The 19,418-nt window shown below is 36.7% G+C and overlaps 1 protein-coding gene across 2 annotated transcripts in view; it reads left to right on the forward strand.

Moving 5' to 3' along the window:
- The first annotated feature begins 4,670 nt into the window (after window positions 1-4,670).
- Window positions 4,671-19,418, forward strand: part of LOC131681934 (uncharacterized) — a 35,049-nt gene continuing 20,301 nt past the window's right edge. Inside the window, exon 1 of one of the 2 annotated variants that reach the window (XM_058963040.1) lies at window positions 4,671-4,844. The gene's annotated coding sequence lies outside the window, so the exon portion shown is untranslated. Of the gene's footprint in view, window positions 4,845-18,758; window positions 18,932-19,418 lie in introns of those variants that run through there. The other variant, XM_058963048.1, reaches the window with a different exon arrangement.

A 19,418-nucleotide genomic window follows, 5' to 3' on the forward strand; every position in this document is an offset into this window, starting at 1 on the left:
GTCTAATCCTTTTCAAAATTGTAGTTCCATAATAAGGCAGTGCTTATACTTTGCAAGAAATGTTTCGTCAGAGCGATTTGAATAAATCCACTTCCGCTGAATTTTTGAACACTTTCTTGCAACAGCTTTTCTCACTTTTTTGGACAGCATCACCTGAGGAATTCCACGAACATCCGTCCGAAAATCGTTAAAATCGTGACCGACCATCTTAGGTTTCGATGACTCTTCACGTTTCACCGGCATGGAAGACTAAACATTTTTTCACAATCAATAAGATTTTATTTAATTTATCAAAAGAGCGTAAAAGTTTATACGTGAATTAATTTCAAAAATTGTTTGTTCGATTACCGTATTTTATACAGCAAAACTATCTGAGAACGAGTTACAGGGAATGAATATTTCTGTGCGAAAAAATATACACTGAAAAAAACGTTGCGTAATTTTTCACAAAAACAAAAATTTTGTTAAAAATTTAAACTGCAGAAAAACCCATTTTTTTAATTTTTTATATTTTGCCATTAAAAATCTAAATAGAAAAAAACACATTTTGAATGTGATTGCATGATAGAGAACTTATCGGTAAAAAAGTTTTTCTAACAATAACACTATTACAGAATATGATTCTAAATATCATTTTAAATCAAAATGCATTTAACAAAAATCTTCCAAAATGCGATAGTTGTCGAGTTATTTGGAATTTTTCTCCAACAAAACGTGTTTAATCCACCTAATAGTGTGATGAGACATTTCTTATAACTCTTATCACTCTTCGGATATTATATCGTTTGAGAGCATTTAGAACTTGATGCTTCGCAATGTTTTTGATAACACATACTACATGGGATAGTGGCAAGACTCAGAGAATCGCTCAAATCAGCATAGGACAACATCAGTGCTAGAAATCTCAAACCAAATCAATGGGAAAGCGAAAAAATGGCCCATAAAATAGACATACCAACGAATTATTGTTAATGCTCTGTTAATAAAATATCTATATTGTGGTGGGAAAACTGAATTTTCCTAAAGGGGTTATATATTGTACTGAAACAAAAAAAACGATTTTTTTAATCGATTTGAAGTTTATATTTTACTCAAATTTCCAACGCGACTGAGAACTAAGAAATCGACGCTTTTTCTTGAAAAGGGCGTTACTAGCAGTGATACCGTTCAAAGAAAATCAACAGTGAATATTTCCAGACTTGGTTTTATTTCCTATTTAAGAACTATTGTGTTTTTGACATCCTAGATTGCATGATTCAGTGATCGAAACCCAAAACTTCATAAAGTATTTGAAATTATTAAATTAAAATTTGTTTTTGCTATTGAAATTGACAAAATGATAGTATTGGCCCTTTGGCGATTGTTTACTTTTTCGGTCCCATCTATCAGCATTGAAGTATCGCCCTTACGTTTTTTTACAATAACTACCGTTCTACACCACCGATTTCGTCTGTGTTTTTTCAATAGAGATCATTGTTACTATTTACAGTTGGTATCAGCTTGATAATCATAAAAAATACAAAAAAAACAGTTTCGCCTCTAAACTGCTAGCAAGAAAAGTATTGCCCTGTTTGCTTGCATGGAGCGTGGAGGGCGAAACTTTAAATAAACAAACAAAAATACAGTTTTGCCTGTTGTATTTTTTGCTGTAGTTTAAGAAAGAAATATCGTAGAATCAAAATTTTTAGGTTAATTTGTTGCGTTTCAAAGCCCTCATTCGCATGTAAGAAAAAAGCCCTATGTTTACATTTGTAAGTATCGCCCTTTTCACAAAAAAAGCGTTGAAATGAAATCGCAGCTCCTGATATCACGCTATCTCTGAAGTACATGCGTGCATAGTTTCAAATTTTACTTCGACATCGACTTTTTCTAAAGGTGACTTCCCAGTAGTATTCTTGATTCGAATTATTATCGCTAATCCTAATGCCAAAGAACAAATAAAAACCTCACGAAAACGAACCGTTTGGGAAAATCATTACTGAATTTTTCATTTTCACGAATCTTTTCGATAACCTTCCGTCACTTGCGTTAATGCACTGGGTACACAGTAGGGTGACAGGAAAAAAATGACCCCTATCGGCCCACCTCTGCGTCGAATCCTAGTCCCACCAGGAGTACTTGCACCAAATTTGAAGCAAATCGGACAAGTCTAACTACCGGACCAACGGGCCTGTCTAAAAACATATAAATTGTTAATCTATATTGCCAATTCCGGCAGATAATTTTAAAAAACTGCAAAAAACGCCATTTTTACGCATTCAAACATTCATATCTTAAAAACTGAACATCAGAATCAAAAACAAATTAATAGCGTTCATACTGTTTTTTAGTTCTTTAATTTAAAATTGGTTTGGATAAGATCGGTTCAGCCATTGCTGAGAAACACGAATGAGAATTTGTCCGTCACATACACACACACAGACATTGTCCCAAATCGTCGAGCTGAGTCGATTGGTATATAAGACTCGGCCCTCCGGGCCTCGGAAAAAATCTTGAAAGTTTGAGCGAATTCTATACATTTCTTTTATACGAAATGTAAAAACAATTAATTCATGTAATTATGCCCTTTTTATAAGTTATTCGTGGTACCCGATCATAAAATGTCAACAATCTAATGTTCATCGTTTTAAAGACGTAAAAGAAACTTTGACGTAGAAGAAACAGAGTATTTAAATAATGGAGAAGTCCTCAATAAAAAGTTTTCCTAACAACAACTTTTGACGTATTTTTACAATTCATAGGTGGAATTGGGCCAATTCGGATCCCAGTCTCAGTTTTCGTGTGCGTGCACTAGGGGCGAATGTTGTGTCGGTGCGCTTTTTTGAAAAATGTGTACGCCTAAAAACAATTTTGAACCTAATTTTTTTTTTAATTTTTGTAATTTTTAAATTTGTGAAATTATTTTTTTTTCGAGTATTGTCTTACTGGAGCTGTCAGAATCTCATACTACAATTGTAGACGAGACAGGCAATGGCGCCCACTAAAACACTGCTATAGGCCAATTGTAATGGGCCGTGATTATGAATGTGATATTCATTGTACGGTTCAGGTATGTGCAGGCGTAGAGACTTCGCGATCGCGTGTATCATTGCGAATGACTCAAGCATTTGTACGTTAACGTGTTCAATCGCGTCATGAGACTTAGTCATGAGACTCAGAGATCAAAGAACCAGCACTCCCACTAGTATCCACCCAATCCAAGAATAGGCCATGGGAGTATAAGAGTCTTTGGTACATATACTAAAAATACCAAAACAAATAACTTTACCGAAGAAAGTTTTTCGATAGCTGGCCTCTGTCAACAGATCGAATTAATCTAGATCATTTTCCACTTATCTTGATCTAGATACCAAAGTTTGACAACCAAAGCTGTCAAAATAATGTCCATCCAAGATACTTTGCTGAAGACACTAATCCTCCAGGATACATACCCAAGGCGCTAGAGGTATTGAGCGTTGAAAGTAGCATTCTACCCCACTATGCGACAGTTGTCGGTCTGCAGTTGAAGACGCATTTTTTACAAATTGAGATTTTGTCCGAATTAATTCAAACAAACGATAAATCTGTTACAAATTCTCGGCAGCCAGCTGCCCAAAGTAATAAACATATACCTCTGAGAGTAACCTAGATCGTATCACTTATCGAAGTAAATCCAGATTTATGTAACTCTTTAACCCATACCACTAAAAAAAACTCCTTCCCGTGGGAACTGTCGAGATGCATCGGTCTCCATAACATCGTTTGTTACACTAACACTTTTTTCCTTCCCCGATGACTGCAAGGAAGTGGCAGGTGCCGCTATTGGCTATAGTATTAAGCTCTCGAAATATGCACATTGGGGATGGGCTCTTATGCTCCATTCGTTGACTCTCTATGCAATTTCGCTTGCTCTGGTCAATCATGGAGTAATAACTACGAATTGTACGGCCATCATGCTTATGTTCAATCATACAAATCAAGCATTTTTCTTGGCAATAATATATTTTTGTTGACCATTTTTGCTGTTTCCATTCTTTACTGTGACCGAGGTGAATGACTTGTTGAACATCGAATAACAAAATAACCAAAATTAGGAGTTGGAAAAACAAACTCCAGTGCAATTTCGGTATACAACATCAACGAAAAGATCGGACATTCATTATTAAATCTCCCAATTGCACCCAAAACCACCTGTTAATCAACCCTAGGTGAAAATAAACCACCAAGCATTCTGATTTAGTACTGCAAATGACCATCTACCTAATACTGTAATAATTACACCATGCAAACACAACTCGAACATCCCATCCCAGAATTTTTCGAAGACACCCTTGAAAGCTGCGCGCGTCGCGTTCAGCACAGGGTCGAGAAAAATAAATAATAATCAACAAACCGTGGAATGACGTGCTGCCTGCGCGTTCGACTTGGAATCTGGCCAAGAACGGTCTCACACTCAACACCCCCCACCTGGACGGTCGTCCCGCGAGATTTAGCGGGTTTCGCTGCGCGGTATGGGTGCACTGCATACACACATATGTCTGTACGCGATGACCGTGGGCGTAGGGAAAATCTGTGCGATTCCGAATATCATTCCATTTTAATAGCGAATTTTCTTCGTCGTCTTGGTATTTCTCTGAGTTGAGCTATAGTTTGTACTAGTAGCGAGGAAAAATCGGCACCCGCAGGTCAGTATTGCGATAGAATCCGTTTGTGTCTGGCCAGAAAGCAACTGGCGATCGCGCGCGCAAGAGAGAGTGTGTTCCATATAGTGTCTGAAGAAGGAAATTCCTTTATTTTACTTTTGTTCCACATATCTGCTGGGATAAAGTGAAAACAGTATCCCACTTCGGGAATTAAAAGTTACGGTGAGTGGCTTGGACAAGAAAAAAAACTGCATCTGGAGTTTTACCAGAGCAAACTTGTACATTGGTGGGAAGAAAAAAAACAGAAAACTTTTTCGAATAAAAGAAAACAACATCACTATTAGCTATTTTGGTACGCTGAACTGGAAAAACTGTATCTCCCGGGAGATGCTCCTACCTACGATATGCTTCGTGAAGAAATAATGTTTATCTAGTCCAAAGTATCCGGGAATGTTCAATAATAGAATAGCAATCTGGTAAATGTGCAATTAAAAGTCATCTGTTGGCAGAAGATTGAATTGGTTTTGCACTTCAACGAACTCGAAAGGCAGCACAATAGTAGGCGCGGTGGTGCGAATCAAATTGCGTAATGCAAACAGTGTGAATTTCTGTTGGCGCTGAGCTGGTACACGGGAGAGAACTGTTATTAATATACTATGACTATGACTGAAAATTGAAGCATAATTCTATTTAAATCTTTACTTCGTTCCATGTCATTAGCTGCGGTGTGAGTGTGGTTATAAAAATTCAACGGAATGCAATTCCTCACTGAGTGTTCGATCGTGAAAACTGATTGCGTCGGACATGTTGGAAAATTTGAAATGTGCACCGTTTTTTTCGCAACCGCGCCCACAGGTGCCATAACGATCTTGATAATGTAACGGTCGATTTCGTTTGAATGTTTAACCTTGGTGAAAGATTCATAAAAGCTAAAATAAAATTTTGTTCTAAATAAATTCATTTATATGTAGGTATGCGATTTTTCATTATTAATAGTTGTATAATAACTACAAAATCTGATTTTTTCGAACTTCTGTGAATGTATGTTATACAGTACAGACCGTAAGTTTGCCTACACTTAAGTATTTACAATACTTTTTTGTTGCTTCCTATAAGAATTTTTGTTTATTTTTGAACTAAAAGCGAAGAAAACAAACTTTTTTATCTCGCATACTTTCAATTTATATGAATTTCTGACAATATGTTATTTGCGGCCCGAAGATTCCTTGATTATTTAAATGTGATTGGAAAAACTTATTTCAATTTAGAGTAGGCGGGCATAGCACAGTTGGTAAATCGATTGCCTCGTAAGCAGCTGATCTAGGTGAGATCCCCAACGCCGCACAACGGATTAGATATTATTCTAAACATTTTTTAACCCCAAAAAAGAGGCTAAGGCTGTAACCTCTAGAATCAAAGTTAAAATAGTATTTCGATTTGTAAATATAGTAATTTAAAAACCAGTTCTTTGCTCAAGACAGTGTTTAAAAATCGCGGTAATTTTTCAATAAAAACTAGAAATGATATTTATCGCGAAGCATATATATCTGTAAAGTAAGCCTACATAGTTCCCTGAAACAAGATGGCGAGAGCCAGATGGTGAAACACTGCCCGAATCAAAATTACTATTAGTGTTCCCTACAACCCATTATTGAATAATAAATATTATGGTTATTATTGATTTTTCATTGTTCGTCGTAGATTTTACCCAGTAGATGCAAAATAAGGCAGTGAATTTTATTTAATTTTTTAATGCAGGTACGTAGCCCGAGGAATAAAGCCCCCACCGAAATTTATCAAAAATAAATTTAAGAAAAAACGTTTTTCGGTGACTCTTAACAAATTTGTATCTTGTTTGGTCTGAACAAATTAATAAGAAGATGTTGAGGAAGATTGCTATTTCGAACACACCATACTCAGTAAGCGGAATGTGACAAAAACAGTTCCTTTCATATTGTGTGACCCGTTGGAAGAATAAAAGAAACTGTTACTTTCATTCTTTCTGTGGTGATCTGTCGAGATGAGTGAGTCGCAGAAGCAAGAGGGGGTGTGCTCCAGCCAAATACGAAGACTATTGACTTCTGGTCTTTTCGTAAAAGACTCATGATGTGAAAAATTTGCTGAAGGTGAAAATGAAGGTTATGATTACGGAAGTTGCATTTATCGAGTTCTACCATGTCAGGCATTCAGTGTCCAACGACTTAACCCAGGCGAAACCAGTCATTTTGCATAATAATTTGTAACACGTTTCACCGCTATCATTGAGATCCTCATATGTATGGACGATGAGAAAATCAATGTTCGGCTACATGATCTGGTTCCACTAACTTGTACCGTGTCCATTAAAATCTTCATGTCACATTTGGAGGAAATGTAATTCAATATAAAGGACACATCTAGGAAGTAATTCCCTGTATTTCCAATGGTTTTTTTGTGGTGAGAATCTTCAAGTCGTTTGGTGTCCGGCGGGCTAAAATTGTTTTTTGCATTATTTCAGCCAAAGATAGAACCACTGACAACCTGCTCCCATGTCATAAGAGGCGACCAACAACATGCTAGGAGTTCCTACGTCAAGGTATTGATCCGTAGTGAAGACAACCTGGACGGACCTTAAGGTTTTGCACCATAGCCTTTATCCATTCTATACTGAGTGAATCACTGACATATAGGCTCTTTTTCTGATTCGCTATTCCCGATTGTGCACCAACGTTTTAGGTTTCTTATGGTGGTTGTACAATTACCGCAAAGGATGAAATCTAATTCTACACTAAGTAACAGCATGTATTAATATACCAAGGAATAACTTTCGAAGCTTTGGTTTAAAAACCGTATTTAAAAACAAATAAACTTTAAAGTAGGAAATTCTTTGGATTGGCCTATGATGAAGCTGTCGAATTACAGAAAATGTTTTTTGTGTGGCAAGCGATTTGTAGATGTTTCAAAAAAGTCAGTTTTTTGTTAAATCTGGAACCGTCTACCGACAAATCTACATCGACGAATACCTCCAAAATTAACATCTTGAGGTCTCATAAAGGTCTGACACAAGCTTTGTACTACTTTTGCCTTCCTAAACAGTGGTAAACATTTCAACACTCCACAACTTTACTCTGTCAGAAAATGTAGGGCCATCGGAAGCTAAAACTTCGTAAAATCCCACTCCTGATCCTTTCTTCAAAATCATCCAGTGCAGTACTCTGCGTCACTCGTTCGAGCTCATATGGTAGTCGGTCTTTGCCAGTATTGCTCTTCTCCCATTCATTCTTCTTCCGGGCCACCGATAGATCAAAAGCCCTTGTCCTGGTGTTTGTTATATTTATTACGCATAATAAACATGTCGTTTGCAATTTGGAATTTACCCCAATTATGGAAACGCGTCTGATAGGAAGAGTGGAGATGCCAATTTGTGATTAATATTTCACAGTGAATTTCTTCACATTCATTTGGGATATCTTTTATACTTTTGTATGCTTGCTTTGTACTGCAAACTTTGAAAATAATTATTGAAGTGTTAATAAGAAGCAATACTCCCGATGGTCAGCTGTTCGGAGTTCAAATTGTTTCAAATTATCGGAAATTGATCGCGAGTGACTTTCGTACATATTGCTAAGATCATCATATCATCATATTCTATAGATGAATAGATACCTCTATTATATTCCACGCGGCTTTAAGCTTTTATGTAACGCCCCGCGGACGAATAATTATTAAAATACCTATTCGAACGAAATTCATGTTTCTATTGGAGGTCGCACAACTGAACACTTTGATCTAAAATAAAAAGACAAAGCGCGTGAGTACTTAGCTAAATCACAATATCTACCAAGATATACCCTGATTCATTTCCCACCAATCCTATCCTGCGACACTTGTGGATGATGCAGATCACAAGTATTGAACTAACATTCCTTCCCATCCCAAAATTGACCTGCATGGGCGTAGCCATCTACGTTATTTATCATACCATAATCTTTAGTCTCTTTAGGTTGCACGTTGAGTATGATGTACTACTCCCAAGTATCATACAATTGGTTCAATATGCAATTTCAACAGTCTCTGATCAATCACGGGAAACTCACGGGCGATCAACTAAGCTAAGCTAAGAATCTAGGTGGACCGACCCATTTCCTCTTACCTGATCCTACACGCACAAAACATAATGCAATAATAATCTCCAATAATACTTGAAAAACAAACGATTGCCAAACTTGTGGCTGCTGTTCGGGTACTATTAACGGCAAAAGCTGCGTCAAGTATCTCCAAATCAACAGCCACCACCATTATTGAGAAAGTAGGCACTCGTAACTTGTAAAGGCAAGAAACGAGAATGAAATCAGATGTTCGCGAACATGTACATGGCTATAATCACGATAATGACATGGAAGTGTACGAGAAATAAATGAATGGCCACCAAAACACTTTTGTTTAGGAAAAATATTTTCCCAGCCTAGTAAACAGGTCTCCACGCATAATCGCCAGTCGCTCGCACGAGATCTGTTGGATTAACGTTTTATCATTTTTATTGTTTACATCATGAAAATATATAAAGAACCCGTGGCTCTGTTTAGCTAGCACATTGAACCGAATCAAATAAACGAATTATATAATAAAAAAAGTAAAAGTTTTATAGAATGCTGAGCACAAATACTCTTCAAAAATGAGACTTTATCGATCGGTGATTGCCACGTTTAACAAAACTGAAATATTATGCTAGATTTTGGCAAGAATAAAGTTAGTTATTTAAATGACTGGTTCTTAAATTATACGCGCATTGAATTTCTGTAAACGGTTACTGCACTGTAGGGGAAACCGAGGAGAGTTGAAACAGAGGAGAAGCCAAACAAAGCCCACTTCTAGCAAAACCATGCCGTTAGGGATTTTGCAATAATGCTTTTTTTAAACACATACGAAAGATGTAAAACAAAAGTACTTTTGCCAGATTTCTAACGGCATGGTTTCGCTAACAATGCGCTTTATTTGAACTCTTCTCTGTTTCAACTTTCCTCGGTTTCTCCTACGCTTAGTATAAACAACAGGCATCTCACTCAAGCGTGCTAGGAAAAACGATTTCATTTTCCTGATAACAATACAGCCGAGAAGACAGGTTTCGTTTTCGTGGCATTTTAATGCAATAGTATTTCTATTGACACTCAATTTCATGTTTATGCGGTTAATTCGTTCCGTACTAAAAATACTGTTAATCTGGCAAACCGCGATATTTTTAAGAAGCGAACAATAAGCAAGGAAAACGTGTAAAATATCTAAAAAGTGGTTAAACAGTGGTTTTACTGAGATGTTCATATACCCACGAATCATATACACTCGTATTTTATTAACTTTGCTGATATGCAGAAACGTACACAGCAGGCGTAGGATTAACTGTCTTGATTTTATCTTTACTTTCCATCGAATGTCAGTTGATGCTAAACCACATAGTAATCAATCAATCATAATAAACTGAATGATGCAACCATCAGCAGCCTTTTTGTCGTCTTCTATGGTTTCCATTTAATATCTATGTAAGTTTGTAAACGACGTAACGATGCAGCGAACAGACATCAGTATAGACTATCACGGAGAGCGACTAAAATGTTGTGACTGGTTGAATCTATAAGTCAATAATTTGGGATTATTGTCTCGATTACATGTTTTCAGTAAGTAAGAGTCCTTCGTTTTATTTTGGTTCGTAATGGAATGAAATGAGAAAGATGATCAAAAATCACAGAGAAAAAGAGAGAAAAAAGAATCAATAAATTTAAATCGACTCAAGAGCAGCTCTTCTATATTTTCTATACACTCAACTCGAGTACTTTCGGAATTGCTCTCTAATCTTCCCATTTTCGAAAGACCCTAACGTATTCGAAATCCGTAGGGCTGTGATTCGTTAGGTATAACAGCTTCAATTTGAACTGTTTTTTTTTTAAATTGTGGTAAAATGAACCTGTAATAAAATAGACATTACAGCTTTGTTAAAGTAGTCGAACAATCTTGCAATCTTTAAGGTAATCGAGGAAAAAATCAGAGCAAATTTATTTTTATTCAAAGAACAAACCAATTACTGAACAGATTAGAACTAGACAATTTATTTGCTTAATGAAGCGGCGAATTGACAGTTGGCCTTACACCTACCTTACCGTTCGGCAAAGGGGAAGTAAGTACGATGTATTCCCCTCCATGTGTAGGAAACAAAAGATGCCGAAATTATTGAGCTTATGCATATTTATAATTTCTAGTTATTTTAGTAGTATCATTAATGATACAGTTAACAAATTTTACGTAATGAAGAAGATATTAGTAATCAGTGTTCTTTCGATTTGTGTCCATTTTCTGGGCAATTTTCTTTAATATATTAAATTCTGGGTAGTTTTCTTTAGTTGATTAAATCATTGAAATAAATATTATGATCCTATTGATCACCATGAATCGTTGTTCCTGGCTGGGGCTTTGATCTGCCAGGCCAAGGCCAGTCTTGAAAATAGTTTCATTTAATAAGAATATATCAAAATATTGTCATATAACTGGTTTCATATGGAAGTTGAACTGTCTCTGTGCATCTACAAATCGCTTGCTGAATCAGAACATATATGCAAATTTCGACATTCGCTTCGTTTGAACACTTTATGGATAACTCATTTCAATTTAAGGTATTCCATACCTTTTAAACGTGTAGTTTAGAACACATTGAATATTTCAGCACCGTCAAAGATTATCATATTCGGTTAGCTCATAAATTCTTCGAACTCTAGAATATCCATTGTTGTAACGATAATAAATTGTAACTTGTAAATAATAATAATAATAATAATAATAATAATAATAATAATAATAATAATAATAATAATAATAATAATAATAATAATAATAATAATAATAATAATAATAATAATAATAATAATAATAATAATAATAATAATAATAATAATAATAATAATAATAATAATAATAATAATAATAATAATAATGATAATAATAATAATAATAATAATAATAATAAAAATAATAATAATAATAATAATAATAATAATAATCATCAAATTCAACATCAATAATTCCTCGATGTGTTATAGCCTTTCTTGTAACAAAGAACATGTTCTAAAATTTTTAGTTTCTATTGTCTCAGATTGAGAATTGGTTTCATTACGAACTTTTTAAAATTTCATTCAGTTTCTAGTGACTATCTCAAGTAATCAAAATTAAAAGCATTATGCAATAATTTTTTAAAGTCCCTCCCGAAACAAAATCCTGACTAGGGGCCTGTATAATTTTGATGTTTGGGGATTGATATATCTTTCGAATGTCATGTATTAAATAGATCAGCAAATATTTGTTGTTTGCAAATGTCCGCCTAAACTTATACATCCATAAGCTTGAAGCCATATGAAAATTGATATAAAACTTTAAATCGGTGTATCTTTTGATTCTCCCTATTAATCATTTTCAAATTCATTGAAGTGATGCTTGAATACTGTAAATTTCGAATGCCACATTGATGATCATTTTTTGTTTGTAAAGAACGATTTTGTTATAGCAACTGTCAAAACTATCAGCAAAATAGTATAAAAGAGAGCTCGTAGACATTTTTGTTTGTCCGTGTTACTGAAGATTCTGGCGGTTCCAGACAAGACCATCTCCACATTTCGTCGATTCATCTTCTTCGCTACCTGGCTGAAAAACGTTGGTACCTCTGTAACCACCAACTATTTAAGTCAATTTAGTTGAAAAGTGATCATTACGAGTGGGAACACTGTTGTTGGAGCCGGTATTTGAGCATTAATTTTTTTGGGGAATTCATTATCAAGTTTGAGTATTTTTTTTTGAATTTATATTCATGCATTTTTTGATTACAGTTCCTTTCAAAATTACCCAACTTGTACTATAACGCGACGGGAAATATCTCCCTCTAAAACATTGCTCAAGGCCAATTACAGTGGTCCGTGATTCTGAATGTGATATTCATTGTGCGGTTCAGATATGTGCGGGCGTAGGGACTTCACGATCGCGTGTATCATTGCGAAGGAAGCTAGCGTTTGTACGTTAACGTATTTGATCGCGTGGGCGTTTGTATAGCGCGCGTTTTGGATGACCCTTCGCATGTATAAATTCGCTTTTATAACCGTGTGGCCATTCGCATATTCGTACGCGGACCGTGACTCTGATGTTAAATTTTCAGTGCGCGTTTCAGATACTAGAAGAAAGATCGCCCATATCACTAGAGTTCCCGGTCATGTCGCCACGGAGCGTGTTTTCTAATGAATATGAGCGTCATTTTTTAATTGGTCCAACTGAAGGCTTGACTATAGGCTGCTAGGACCGAAGGTAGAGGACTTTCGGACGTGACCGATTAATGATCGCGCAAGCGGTGGGTTGATGCTTGAGACCACGTTTGTAAATTTATAGGTGCTAAAACGTTCGCATAATTACCGGGGTGTTTTAATATTGGCGAAATCGCGGGTGTAAGTATGTGTGGATGCATTTGCATGTTCGCATTTGTCTTGTCGCGACGGCCTCAAGCGCTTGTACGTTTTGAATGAGAGATTGTGAGAATGTGTAATGGATTGTGTTAGTATGAATCTAATTTAAGATATAGAAACAAAAGGTAAAATAACATTCCGAATAAAGAAAAAAAGATGCAAAGAGATTAAGTAAAAGCGTATAAATTGGCCGATATTATTTTTGGTATACATGAGTAGTGGAAAATAAAACCACTAGATGTACAACAAAAACAGACTAATGAAGTAGAAGAGCACATGTAAAATGCAATCAAACTACTTGAATTCGTCTAAATACCAGCAAATGATATTGATTTACCGTTAATGACATTTGCATTCTGTGAGATTTGTATTATGCTGTGTTTCCTGAATGAATCGATTCGAACACCAGGAAAAAATGACCAACGAAACCTAGGAAGGTTTACCTATTATTCTAGCATTACGCTAGTTCTGCATGTACAAGTACGCGATTTCAGCGTTTTTACTTTCGCATAGCAAGCGGTCTGTGACTTATGTTAATCTTCAATACTGAGCAAAACAAAATAATATTAATATTTAAAATTATTAATTAAATATTCATCGGATTTCCGCGAAGCCTTTCATTTGCGGTCAAACAGTTCACTCCATTTTTGCTTTTACTGTGAATCGGTAGAAAAAACATGAATGCATTTTTTCAGCAAAAGAAAAAGCAAAAACTAATCTAGTCTCTGCTAAAAGGCTTCACGGAGCTCTGATAAATATTCAAATTAAAATGTTAAATATTAATATTATTCTGTTTTGTTTTGTCTTGAAGATTAACATAAGTCACTGACCGCTTGATATGCGAAAGTAAAATCACTGAAATCTCGTACTCGTAAAGGTTGGCTTTTTGAAAACGATGAATAATGCACATCTGTGGGAAATATTTCGTTTGTTTTGGTTGAATATTTCAAGAGATCTATGTGTTTTAGTTGTCCAGTTTTTGTCGCGAACAAGCCTTAGTTCGATTTTTGCTATAAAAGTTGATATTTCAATCAATCGCATTTCTATTCAAAATTTTAAACGGATTTCTGCTATATTTAATTTGTAAGTTGGTTTTCTGGTTGCAAATACTGAAAACAACACTTCGTAACCCGCGGTACCAACAGACAGAGAGACAGACGAATCCAGTCCAGGAGGACATAGTCAAAATGAAAATACATGATGAAGGCCACCCGAAGTGAATCTGATAAATAGTAAGTAGCAGTGCTGCGCTCCATCACGGTAATGATGGCAAACCTGCTAGACAAAGGGTATGAAACGGTTAGCAGTTAAAACAGTAAGCGATGCTTATTGAGTTACGGTTCTCATTCCAATGAATTGACAACAGTAAGATGGTTTCCTTCTGAATCACTCATTGAAATTGCTATTGAGAGAAGTTTAAACGGACCATCATTTTATTAACAATATAAATACGGTTATGACGGTCATCTTATTACGAACAACCAGCTAGTATTAACAAACAGGCGGTTAACACAAATAGCTTTGCATAAAAGAAACAGAAAAGTGGAGAAAAATCGACAAAGCACCGCATGCTGCCTGAATACAATACACTGATAATATTTCGTTTACCATACCAATCCAAAATAAACGGTACTCAATCTATCACTTCAATGAGTTCTCTCTCGCACAGCGTCTGTGAGAGATAGTTAACTGAAACACTATCCTAGAAAAATGGGTCATTTTTGTGGTGATACGGTCACTTCATATTTACTGTCACAATTCAAAGACCATAGTGAGATTGCACAGCACTGGTAAGTAGTATTAATGAGCCCGATTCATGCTGAATGCAATTGCTTGCAATCGAAAACCTTCACATGCTGAAGTGAGAGGTCCTTGAAGCAACCAACCCTATGCATCAATAAGTATCTGCACTTTAGATCTTGTTCGGATACCACGCCATCAATTTCCACGGCCTTTGCAGATACGTGGACGCGAAAGTTCCGTCTAAGGCGCTCGGAGCAAGCAATTTTTTTAGTAGATGTTATTAACTATAACACATATGTTATTTGCCCCAAAAAGTGTAACCTGAGCTACGACCGTTCTTAGCAGTCAGGTCTCGATTGGCCGGATTCTTCTCAGTTCGAAAAAAACACCACCCATGACCCAGAAATAAAATGAGAATCAGGAGACTTACTACCAGCACTAATAAAACAGGTGCAAACAAAATGAACAAAGGTTGACATTCATTGAAGCACTTAAATTAATACACCGAACACCAGTGGCGGATCCAGGGGGAGGGTATTGTGGGTCCGGACCACCCCCCCCCCCCCCCGATTTTTTTAACTTGTTGAAACATTTTAAAATAGTTTCTATTTTAAATTCGTTCTAAACTGAAAATCATTTCAAACCAGATTCGACCACCAAAACTGATTTTAGATTAATAAGGCTATTACATATTATGTATTGTATAACGAACATTTCAAAATCGAAATTTCGGATCCCCTCCGATTTTTTTCTCTGGATCCGCCCCTGCCGACCACCACAGTGAAAGCAAAACCATCTGCTCCGTTTAAAGGTTCAGAAACAGCTGATGTGCCTAAATATTGATTGAAATAAAAAACACATGAAACATATAAGAAGGGAGAGACTCCGGAACGCGACAATGAGCGAAAAAGATGCCCGATACAAGATTCCGGAAGCTGCACATGACGAGGCTGACGAGGCTGACAATCGGACAGAAAAATGTGGTTATTTTTTTCAAGCAACGAAATTTGAACGAAACTGGCAAAGTTCGTTATGAAAGATCTGGTTTAGCAAGCTATCTATAGCTGTTCATTGCAACCGGGACCGCCGACCACGTAGTTTGTGTGAACAAATGTCTGGGGCATGCTGTCATTACGGAAAAATCCGTGGAGTAGTAAAATTACAACGTGCAGTTTCAGGCCCAAGGACGAAAATCCTTCCAACATGCCGAAGCTCTACCCCAATAGAGAAATATTGGGTCAAGCGTCAAGCACGAAGATAAGAAAAACTATTTAAAGTGAGGAGGAGTGGCGAGTTGGTATTCAGCAGTAAACAAAGTGGATGAAGTGATTGTACTGAATGTTATGATAGGAGATAAACAAATAATATAAGATAAGGCCGGGTAATTCGGATTTGGTGAACAAGAAGCTTGGCTAAATATTTTTTACTGCACTTATTTGTTCGGCCACGTTTTAATCGTAAAACTCTTAAAGAAGAAGCCGTCATTATCATCCCCAATTAAGCAGGGGTCGTATAAGGATGACCAACAAACATCGTATAAGCATTCAATTTTTATCGGAATGGTACATTATATAAAATTATTCTTACTAATTCATTTTGAAGACTTCTTTACGACTCTCGTATATGCGTGCAAACCAAGTCATATAATGTATAAAAAGGATCGTTATTAGTGCAGTAATATGACATATTTACGACTACATAAATTTGTGTCGGTAATAGCCAAATTTATCCAAATATTGTACGCCAGGAATCGTAAAGCAAAGGGTGGTGGGACTAATTTCGAATGAAATGTAAGTCACCATTTCATTCGAACTTGAACCGACTTGAATTCAATCAGAATTCAGTGGCATTTATGTGCAGTTTATATCGTATATCGTATATTGAAACCCAATTTTATCTCAATATAGATATGTTGCCTTCAATTTTGGCCGTATATAGCGTATTTGCGCATTGTATATGTTTATGTTTATGACGACTGGGATAGTTTTATCTGCATGCATTTGAACGGCTGTCTCAGTCAACAAAAAAGCAAAACGAATGGTTTTTACTGCCCGACGTTTCGGCCTTTGGTGATGGCCTTTTTCAAGGGAAATACGGTCTCTCTAACAAACTCTAACTTAACAAAAAACGAGAGACCGTATTTCCCTTGAAAAAGGCCAACATCAAAGGCCGAAACGTCGTGCAGTAAAAAACATTCGTTTTGCTTTTTTGTTGACTGAGACAGCCGTTCAAATGCATCCAGCATTGTATATGTCTTAGTTGTACTGTATATTTACATGAAAAACTCTGTTGAAATTTCGATATAACTACAAAATTGTTTGCTGTGTCGAAACCGAACAACTTTGATATTCCGAACGAGGATGTAGTACAATCGAGGAAAACGCACGCGCGAGCGAGTGTGGAGTCTGCTCCGAAGTCGACGGTTATCTGATGCACTACCTTAAACCGATCCTTCTTTCAGTATTCGCGCTACATGCCCAGCCTACTGTAGTCTGTTGATGTCAGCATGCTTGCATACTTGATTCATGTGCTTGTGTCATTTACCATTTTCCATTCTTCGAGACTATATTTGAAACAACACAATGAAAAATCTCTATTTTTACCGCAATTGGTTTCTTATAACGCGTGCTGAAATGGTATTTTGTACATTTTGTAGCAAAGAACATGAATTGCCTTGCACATCGTCCAATCGAAATCTAATCCGCCACAATAAAGCATTTATTTGGAAATACCGAGAAGAAATAAAAACTACGCAAACGACATTCTCAGGCAATGGGTAGAATGTGAGAAAAAAGTACCGGAAACAAATATACAAGCTCGAATTAGCGTTGTGAAGCGAAAGTGCCGAGAATTTGTTTTTGGGGTTCCCTAATTATTCACGTCATTTTTCCAAATTGTACCTAATACATATACAGATACAAAAAAATTGTAGTCCATTTACTGTGTTGCAATAATTTCGTGCTTGTTCTTTGCAACCGAAAGTGTTTCTTTCAACTGTGAACTCCACCCGTACAATTCCGTCTCAGTTGAAAATCATTACCGTTACTGGAGTGCATTTCATCGCCTATCCTAACACTGATTCCTCCTACATCCGCGAGTACCTGGTGGTCGCATCCACATCTCTACTCTAAGTTCTTTTTGCCTTTTTTGTTCGAATGTGTAGCCGCTACGAACGTTAGACTCCTAGGCCTCTGTATTTTATCGAGTATTGCTCTTCGCCACTCAACACACAACCAATCATTCTGGTGACCTCCTCGTTCCGTACCCAATACTTTTGCTTTTTAGATATTTATTCTAGTTCAAACCTTAACGCTTTAGGCACCTCGCGTACTTTTCTGAACAAATTAAAATGTTAAAACTAAATTAATTCTGAATCTTTCCTTTTATAACTTACAATGCAACTACGTAACACCGATTCGGTTAACTTTCGCATCCGTGGGCAGACGGACGTCATCACGCTGGTGAAATACTTTCGCATCGAATCAACAAAACCTCAATCATCGTTAATTTCCGCGAATCTTACCGTCGTCCGGACGTTTCCACGTTTTCTTACTGTGTGTGTGTGGTTGATGAAAATCCAATAAATTCTAAACGAATTCGTTCGAGCCCCAAGGCCTCAAGCGAAAGCGAAGAAGAAAAAAAAGATAATAATTTTCAAAATGACCGACCTCGGTCACAGCCGCAGTGGTCACCGCTGCCGGAGCCGCGGTGGCGTGGCGTGGGCGCCAATAACGTCTCTCGGTCGCGATGCGTTGGTGATGATGGTGGGAGCGAAAACACTTTCGCGGTTCAGAAAATTTTGGGAAAACATTAGTGGCGTGGGTGGTGGTGAGTGCGGGGGGTGGGGAGGTAGGAGCGGTAAAGATAGAAAAAGAGCGGCGATCTTTTCCACACGACTGGATCTCGGCCGTACGCGGCAATTTTCGGCTGCAGTGCACCGTGAACGTTCCTCGATTTAGCTTATAGAGAGTAGCCTGGGGGTATTTACCAGCTATTTATTGTTCGGAAACGATTCGAATTTCTTCTTTTTATAAGTTTTGCGATTGTTCGGGTTGCGTTGGAAGCGCAAACCATTCAAGGGAGCATACTTTATACGAAGTGAGTTGTAGTTTAATTGCTGTTCGTGGTGATTTGGAGGGAAGAATAAAGTGGTGACTGCGGCTGAAACTGTAGCAAACTGTTGACACATTAAAGGTTCATGTTCCAAGTTGGGGTTTTGGTTCAGCGAAAAATTCTTCATTGCTTATTTAAGCAAGTTTATTAAACTAGAGAGAAAACTGATACCGCACTCTACATTCGACTGTGAAATGGTGAAATAACCTACCATGCGCCTCCTCATATTTCACATTCTCTTTCAACCAAGGAGGCGGATGGCAGGCCATGGGCAAAAAATGAAAAAAGTGTGGTTCGAAAACGGTTCAATGAACAAAGTAAATAGCATTTTCGTTTATGGCATTGCAATAAAGAGGTGTAGTTGGTATTACACTCATTAGAACTTGGATGTATAAAGAAGGCTATACTGGTGCAGAAGAAAAATCTATCTTAAATTATATTAGAAATTTAATTAAAGCCGACCATGACCAAG

Source organism: Topomyia yanbarensis, chromosome 1 (assembly GCF_030247195.1).
Source record: "Topomyia yanbarensis strain Yona2022 chromosome 1, ASM3024719v1, whole genome shotgun sequence".
Classification (NCBI taxonomy): domain Eukaryota; kingdom Metazoa; phylum Arthropoda; class Insecta; order Diptera; family Culicidae; genus Topomyia; species Topomyia yanbarensis.